Consider the following 9,489-nt stretch of genomic DNA (forward strand, 5'->3'; position numbering starts at 1 on the left):
TTAATTATATTTGTGAAGTTTGCTCGCAAATAACTCTTTAATTATATACATAAACAAGCTCACAAGCAAAGTTCGTGAATAAATAAACAAGATGCTTACAAATAGTTCGTCTATTACTCATTTATTATGTTTGTGAACGAACTCATCTAATAACAAATGAAATAATATTAAGTTTAGATATTTGTGAACTAACACAAAACTATTTGTTATGGATGATTAAGAAATTTAAGGCTCTGTTTGGGACGAAGTAGAGTTACAAAAGGTTAGGAAAAGAGAAACATTTTCACTTCCCGTAGAATTATTTTCCTAAACAAATGTAAATGGGATTAAGTTTAGTTAAAGGCCTAACTCTTTTGGTAATTGATCGACCAACCAAACCAAACAAAACATTCAAAGACCGGATATGATATTCTTTCTGCTACTTTTGTAAAGTGGATTGCTAAATATCGCTCTCATTTGGATTTTTTGCTTTTCTCGTAATTTTGATAAAAAACTGAAAATTCTCTTCCTAGTTTCTTTCAAAATCACAAATCCACACAAAAATAATTGAAATTATGACAATAATTGATGTGTGACAATCTAAGAATTCCAGAAATGGATAATTACGAGTTGGAAAAATTGAAATTTACGTTTTTTTATCAAAGAAATCATGAAAATAATGCATGGCAATGAGATGATTTTGGATTTTTTGTCACAAAAATTGGACGATTTTGTATTTTTCGTCACAAAAAATTTGACCATTTTACATAACCATTTTTTTATGCTTCGGAATTGAGGGCAAAAGGAGATAGGCTTTGACGCAAGGGCCTGCCAGTGAAGTCACAACTTATTAGACAAGATAACGGCAGTTTGGTAAGGCGAAAGTTGAGGAGAAGCGTACTGCTGACAGAACGGATGAAGGACAACAGTGAAGGAAATAAGGTGTAGTGACTATTCTTCTCTCTTCCTTCGATAAGGGCGGGCTGGGGCAGATGTTCAAATCATGGGTGAAGGACTGTCTGCTAGGCATTTCCCACGGCTGGGGAAACTTCCCTCACGACATAAGATTGAAAGCTGGGGACAAACACCTGGTATTTACTTCAGACCATAGGACGTACCAGAACGTAGCTACTGTACGAGGCACGCAAGCCCTTAGCGGGATATATCTATAGTTACATCACTCCTGAACTAAATAAGGTTAAGGTCAACCCTGGAAACAGCTACAAATAAAATGTATATTCTTTCACTTAGAAAGACAAGAAGCAACGCTGACTATATTTCTAGTTATTCTTCTTTCGTGATATTCTCAATTGAGTGGAGCTTTTTGAGCTATCGTATCGGTAGTGCTAAAGATCATATCCTATTCTCAAGACATTCATTGAGGAAGACTTGTCTTGTACTCCATTGGGCAAGAAGTGCAGTCGAAGGGTAAGTCCGTAATGAAATCTGAAGGTGGATAGAAAAGCGGAATTTCTGTCCGTCTAGGCATAAATAAAATTCTCTCAAAAAACCAAAATTTCAGTTTTGAAAAAAAAAAATTATGAAAAGAGTAAAATCCTCCAAATAGAGATACAGTAAATAGCAATATTTCATGTGACCCATTTCATTCAACAACTTAATCACATACTTCATGCTTGTCCTTGTGATCAAGAAAAGGAAACTGTTCAATTAATAAATATGACGAGAGCCATATTTATTCCTAAGAAAACATGGATGAAATGATTTATTTTTGGATAAGGTACCAAAATAGGTTTATGGTTTTTGGAGAAGTATCAATTTAGCTTCTACGTATAAAATAGCGTTAATATAGGCTGAACGTTTAAAAAAAAAAAACTAATTTAGGCCTCGATAACAGAATATGAAGCATAATTTGTATTAGTCCGTTAATTTAATCAAAATTAATATAGTATAAATGATGTTTCACGTTTCGTTGTCTGAGGCATAAATTAGTATTCTTTTTTGAACATTAAGCCTATGTTGATGCTATTTTGTACTTGAAATCTAAATTGATATTTCCCCAAAAACCATAGGCATATTTTAATACTTTATCCCTTTATTTTTCTTCTAAAAGTTACCTCGATAAACCAACTCTGGATCTTTAGCTCCTTGACACGATGAAGTTGCTGCAGAATGTCTTTAACCAAACTTTTATGAATTTCTTTACTGCTTTCATCATACTACTTCTCCCAAGTAATGATAAAAAGCAATAGTAGCACAAAGTTTAGACAACAACTTCAGTAATTTAGCAGTTTTAGCGTAAGAACAACTGACGAAATGAGCTGATATGAGCCCAGCCAGGATAAACCTCTTCTCCCCAGTGGCGAATCCAGGATTTGAGGGAGCGGGGGGCAAAATTCTACGTAAAAAATTTTTAGACAAAAAATGTAAAATTATTCAATTTTTTATGACAAAAAATGCAAAATTGTTCAATTTTTTGTGACGAAAAATGCAAAATCGTTCAATTGTCATTCATTATTTTCATGGTTTTTTTTATAAAAAACGTAAATTATAATGTTTCCGACTCGTAATCATCCATTTCCGGGATTCTCGGGTTGTTACGCATCAAATATCCCTAACGTTTTGGGCCAGATGCAATTTTACCCCTAACATCTAAAATGGTGCAATTTTACCCCTAATGTTTGTAGCCAAAAGCAATTTTATCCCTAACGTTGATAAATTAGATCAATTTCAGACACTATTATAAAATACAGTCATTTTTTCTTTATTTTGCACCAATTACATATCAATTTTGTAATTTTGCACCAATTTTACCTCTAACGTTGATAAATTGGATCAATTTCAGACACTATTATTCATGACTGAGAAGACAGTTTGATAAATTATTTCTCAAATTTACCCAATTTATCAACGTTAGGGGTAAAATTGCTCTTGGTTTCCAACATTAAGGATAAAATTGTACCATTTTAGACGTTAGGGATAAAATTGCTCCTGACCCAAAATATTAGGGGTATTTTTGCACTTTAACCTTTATTTTTGGATTTAAAAAAAAAAAAAAAAAATTTTTGGGGGGGGGGGGGGGGGGGGGGGGGGGGGGGGCAAATGCCCCCTTTGACCCCTCCCTACATCCGCCCCTGCTTCTCCCAGACTGGGACTCACTCGGATAGCGAACAGGATGGCCTGGAATAGGAATTCGACTTCGATGGCTTCATAGATTTTCATCGGCTTCATAGAAGGGAAATCTGCTTTCAAAGAAAGGAGACCCTTGATCTGCCACGCAACCCGAAAGCCTGGCCTTTGGTAGGTCTTATGCTATGTATATGCTTATGAGACTCCGGGTGGGCCCAATCCCAATAGAATAGAACATGTCGACACACGGCACGAGAGGTACAGTAGAAATGGTTCTCACTCCTTCAGGTGAAATAAGGTAGCTTGGACATGAAATTTCAATATAAAAAACGCTCCGAAGAAATCTTAAGTCCAATATGTTCACGTATTTGGAAGCAATAACCAGCTTTTTAAACTGAAAACAGTTCCGTAATTTTAAGCATTTGAACAGCAGACTACCGGATAGAATATGTTAATAAATTATATCCATGTTTTCCTCATTAATTGTTCAATTAATAAATTATATTTAAAAGTGAATTAATTAAAAAAAATGTTCTGAATTTCAATTTCCGCCTTATGTTTGTAGGTTCTGTAAACGATAGAGGTGGGAGGTTGGACTTCTCTAGTGTTGAATGTCAAATGTTTGACTTTGGATTTTCCTTCGAATAAGCACTATTATGGAATTGCATGTCTATTTCGTAATTCACATGTGCTCGAGAAATTAGTTATTCGCCTTTTTAAATTTTAAATATCAAATTTACTTCAAGCATTCGATACAGTCAGAGGCGGATAGAGGGGCTTGGGCCTTTCCCATGGCCGGAACCACCATGACCACGAGTAAGTTCGTTCCCCTTTCTCCGAAAAATATTATAGACCAGCGAAACGTGATGCTATTGTTGAAAGTATTTTCAAACTCCATTAGAGACTAGCGAAGCAGCATAAATCGAGAAGAGTAAACCCTAAACCTTGTCAACAACGAGATGAACAATAGCGAGAAATACAGAGCCGCAAGAATTAATTTTATGTGTGTAATTAATTGTACATTAAGTCTATCAATATGTTCAAATGAGTTTTTAGGATAAGGTACCAAATTGCCTCAATAATTTCAGCTTCAACGTTGGTCATATGTAACAATTAAAGCATTCGTTAACAGAAATTGACACATCAATATTATAATGTTAACTCATCTACACCTGATGCCATATGTTTGAGTTCCAATTTCACTTTCATCTTTAAATTAGGCTTAATACATCATTTGCTCCCTCAACTTGTCCAAAAAATTTGATTGGTCATCTGAATTTTCAAAATATCCCGATTGCCTCTCAACTTACATAAAATGTTCAGTTAGCCTTCTGAATTTGGGTAAAATGTAATCAATTGATCACTCGGTCGCAAAAAAAGTAAGTTAAATGCAGAAGATGTATTTCACGCATCTTAGAATGTTAATACATAATTCAAAAATAGATTAAACATGAAGTTATTTCTTGCTCAACTATAAAACTTGTCTTTTCTAATATTAGAACCGCATATCCCGATTTTGGTTGTTTTATTTTTTTTAAGACTCGTGCAATGCATCTTTTGCATTTAACTTATTTTTTTGCAACCGAGTGATCAATTGATTATATTTTGCGCAAGTTCAGGAAGCTAACTGAACATTTCATGCAAATTGAGGGGCTATCGGGACATTTTGAAAGTTCAGAAAGTCAATCAACCTTTTTGGACAAGTTCAGGGGACAAATGATGTATTAATTTAAATTAAATTGACAAATGTTTGTGTCATCCCATGGCGGATGTAGAGAGGGATAGGAGGAGCCCTCCTCTCCCCCTGTCGTCTAGGCTTTGTGATTCTGTCACTATTCAAAAGGTCATTCGTTTCCATTTTTAAAAGTTTCATTAAACCATTAACTTATTTAAAATAATATATTAGTCATCTGAATTTGTTTTAGATGATATATTGACCCTCTAAATTTATTTAAAATGACAAATGCATCTCTAAGCTTATAAAAAAGTCTCTTCTTTTCTTTTTTTCTCGTAGCTTTGTGCTTTTTCTTACCAATGTTGCTCCGCTCTTTTGAAAATTTCTGGATCCGTCACTAATGTCATCTAATGTGTCAATTTTTACCAACAAGAGATTTAATTGTGTGGCTCGACAAATTTTGAAACTGAATTTGTATTGTTTTATAAGGGAAACCGATCAATGATTGATCCAGCCTTTAATCCTTGAGGCCTTCAAATCCTTCGTCAAAAGAGGAATCGGTTGTGCACTTATTCTCAGAGACTTCAAACAAAGGTACAAGCGAACAAAGGGTCGGTAGAGCAATCACAAAGAACTTGTTAGCACTCTGATTAAAGGAAACCGATCAATGATTGATCTGGCCTTTAATCCTTGCTACCGGTAAGCGTTCGTCACAACAGGAACTGATATCAGAGGGAAGAGTCTGTAAAAAAAACAAAAAAAAAAGAAGAAGAAGAAGAAGAAGAAGAAGAAGAATAAGAAGAAGAAGAAGAAGAATGTCGAAATTATCACTAGTTGATGAAGTATGGAGAAATCAGTAGAATCGACCAAATGTTCAAACCACAGGCCAAACAGAGATGTCGATTGTTGAGATTAATCATCAAAACCTTTCATAGCATATTTCCTCAAAGAATTAATCATCAATATCTTCAATACATCGGATGGAATCTGATTGGCCTTTAAGTGATGAAGAGCTTGACAAGAGGAGAAAGATTGGCGGTACAGTTAATCAGCAAGGTCTCTAATGCATAGAGTGGAATCTGATTGGTCTTTGAGTGATGAAGAGCTGTGAAAGAAGAGAAGAATTGGCGGCACAAAGCAGGTGAGTTTTCTAGGCTTATTTTTTATATGTAAAGCATTAGGGTTGGATCAGTGCCTTTATTAATCTTTCAATATTGTTACTTTTTCTCCGAAACAAATTAAGTCTTTATTTGTTTTTTCAATTCTTTCCTAACTAGAAGTCTGTTTTCCACCGGCACTTTTCTTTTCATAAATCTAATCATAGAATCAATTCAATCACTAGGTGTCCTAGTATTATATCGTTTCTAATTACTTATTTGAGGTTATCTTTCATTTGGTTTCAGTTGTTAATTTAAGTTTAGTTATTTATTTTATTTTTTATGATTAATTCGGGTCTCAAAAGATTCAATTCCATTGAAAGTCATTCTGTTTCAGTTTTTTAGGATTGGATCAGAATTTGAATTCATTTTATGTGACAATTAGTTTATTTTTATTTATTTATTTTAATGGGTTATTGTATTTATATTTTGGTAATTATTTCCGGGACAACTAAAATTCTAGTTGTTTATTTTGAAAAAAAAGGCTTTATTTTTATTTCTATTTTTGTTGTTGCATTTTTTAAATTTTTCGAAGTCTAAAAGATCTTTGTCGAGGGATCCAAACATAAATTTTCGTCTCTCAAATCCATGCTTGTGGGGGCAATTGTTTGCACCATAAATAATTTTTGGCTTTTAATTATTTTTTAATATATTAATTGGCCTAACTTACATCTAAATAGATTTTCCAATAGACAATACGGGGGGAAAACTATTTTCTAGGATGAACCTCAAGGGGAACCTAAGGTAAATCAAATGGATTATCAGAAAGCCAGATAATATTTTAACGCGTATTTTTGTGAGCCAATTAGAATGCAGGAAAGTTAGAAAGCGCAATGTTATCGTGGAAGTCAAAGTGGAGTGGTTACTCAATATGGTGGAGAACGTGGATTAGTGGAAAGAAGCAGGAAGTTACCCCCAATATCTATAAAAGGAAAGAATCACGATGAACAAAGCCCAACCAACCAACTCAACAACTCAACAATCCCAAGCAAAAACTCTATCAAATTATCCTTAGATTTCAGCATCTTTAGAATTCTCAGTTGTTCCCTTAGTTTCAATTTTCAGATCTAAAGTTCATTCATTTTCCAGTACATTTTTATTTTATTTATTGTTCAATCGTTTCTGTAAGGTCGGTATCGTTTTGATAATCGAATCTTTGGAATTTTACGGTCTCTTTTATTCCATACAATCGTTTTGATAATTAGAAGTTAGAAAGCGCACTCAATTTCATTCCATAGTTTGATAATACTATAATTATCTGGCACGCACGCAATTTCCCACGAAAGAGCCAAATAAAAATTGGCACGCCCAGTGGGACACAATCACAATGCCACCGAAGAAAAGCGATAAGAGCAACAAAGATCCTGTAGTTGCAAGTTCTGAAGAAGAGGAGGTCATGACAATAGGCAATGTTCCACAGATGGTGGGACGAATCGAAGGGGAAAAGGTTGCTAGCCCCAGAGGAGAATCATGGATTTCTACAGAGATCCAAAATTCACCATTCTTGGAAAGGAGTTTCAGTTCCATCGAGAATAATATGGAAGCTCTGCGGAGTGACATGGATTCGAAGATGGATAAAATACTCCAGAAGCTGTCAGAACCAGGGGTAATCAAGAATGGAGAAAACCATGTTCCTCAAGGTTCCCCAGATTCCAATTGGGGACGTGGGGTGTCCGGCGCTGAGAAGTATCAAATCCCACATTTGAGGGATGAAGTTGTCTTGCAAAAGGCCGCTGGTTCAGCAGGCCGAGAAAATACTGGTAAGTCACCCGTTTCTCAATATTTTGGAAACACTAATCCTACCTCCCACACAGTTTCCTATCATGAGGAGGCAGGAGGCCACCATATTCCTGGGGACATGGGGGAAAACTATAGAGGCAATGGAAGGAACACTGGATTTTCTCATATGCCTTATGGTCACCAGCAGAATGCCGTTCCTCAACATGTTCCAGCATTCAATATGGAGGCAGTGAGAGAAGTTGTCCAAGAGCTGTATGGGCCTGGCCTTCGTCAAGTTGGCCGCCCTGAGTTCCACAAGCCTTACCCTCATGCGATTGACATGGAGAATCCTTACCCAAGGGGATACAGAGTACCTGACTTCTCCCTATTCTCTGACGGGACCAGCCTTCACTTGGTATGCTACTCTCCCTAGAGACTCCATCCATGGTTGGCAAGATATGGAGAGGCAATTTCACACTCAATTCTTCTGAGTAGAGCCAGAAGTGTGTGTTGCAGAACTTTCTAGGCTTACTCAAAAGGGAGGTGAAAGAGTAGACCAGTTCATTGCTCGTTTCAAAAAGATGAGGAACAGATGCAATGTCTATCTCCCAGAGGTGGAGTACATGAAGATGGCCCAGAGGGGACTTGACATCGAGCTGAGGAAGAAGTTCCAAGGAATGGAGTTCAGAGACTTTTATGAGTTAGCTGCCAAGGTGACAGAGTATGAAGATCTGTTGAGGGAAGAGAGTCACAGAAAGAAGAGTGCCATGGGAACTTATTGCCAAGAAATATACCACGAGGTTGCAGTGGCAGATCTTAAAAGTACAGGGACTCATGTTTTCCCCTTACTCCAGTCCACCGGAGGACATGATGCAGCAAAGAAATCTTTCAACGATAAACCTCCGCAATTCAGCTTTGATGTGTCCAAGAGTGATGCTCTCTTTGAATTTCTCTTAAAGGAGAAGTTTATTAATTTGCCTGTAGGTCATAAATTGCCAACAAAAGAAGAAACCAAAGGGAAGACATATTGCAAGTATCATGATTCCTGGAATCATGCAACCAACAATTGTTGGGGCTGCAAGAATGCAGTTCAGGAAAGAATCAACAAGGGAATTCTTAAGTTCCCAGAGAAGAAAGAAGCAATGTTGGTTGATGAAGATCCTTTTCCACCGGTGGTGACTATGAACATGGTGGCAGTAGATATGCGAGATGTCCTCAATAGGAAGAAGGGAGACCTTCGTTTGAGACTTACAGAGTCCAAGAAGGAGAAAGGCAGAAGTTACCATACTTGGATCCCTAAGGAGTATCTCAAAGGTCCTGATGAACTTCAGGCTAACATCAAGGAGCAAGGGGGGCAGAAGTCAAAAATTCGAGTAGAAGTGAAGAGCATCGGAGGAAATCATTATGAAAGAAGAGTTCAGACTGAGAGGAATCAAAAACCTCTAAGAAGTGAATTTCACCGAGAGAAGTATTCCCCAACTGCCAATCAGATGAGAACTCATTTTGTGGTGCCTAAAGCAGAAACTTCTGGTAAGTGGCGCGTGGTACGCCATAAAAAGTTCCCCCAACCTCTTATAATAACACAGAAGAGAAGGATGCAACATAAGAGGGCAGTTGAAAGACACCATGATGAGAAAGATGAAGTAGGGGAACCGGTGGAAAAAGAAGAAGTGAAAGCTAGTGAGCCAGAACCAATAGTTTCAGAGGAGGAGCTTGAGGAAATCATTCAAAACGTGCGAATAGGTGACATGGTGATACCTATCAGGTGTGCAACAGCTTCAGTGACATTGCCAGCAGATTTCCTAGGAAATTCAAGGGATCATCGTGTTGAAGAGGAGAAGAGTTCACCTATTCTTGAGAAGAGAGATTCAT

Source organism: Euphorbia lathyris, chromosome 4 (genome assembly GCF_963576675.1).
Source record: "Euphorbia lathyris chromosome 4, ddEupLath1.1, whole genome shotgun sequence".
Taxonomy (NCBI): domain Eukaryota; kingdom Viridiplantae; phylum Streptophyta; class Magnoliopsida; order Malpighiales; family Euphorbiaceae; genus Euphorbia; species Euphorbia lathyris.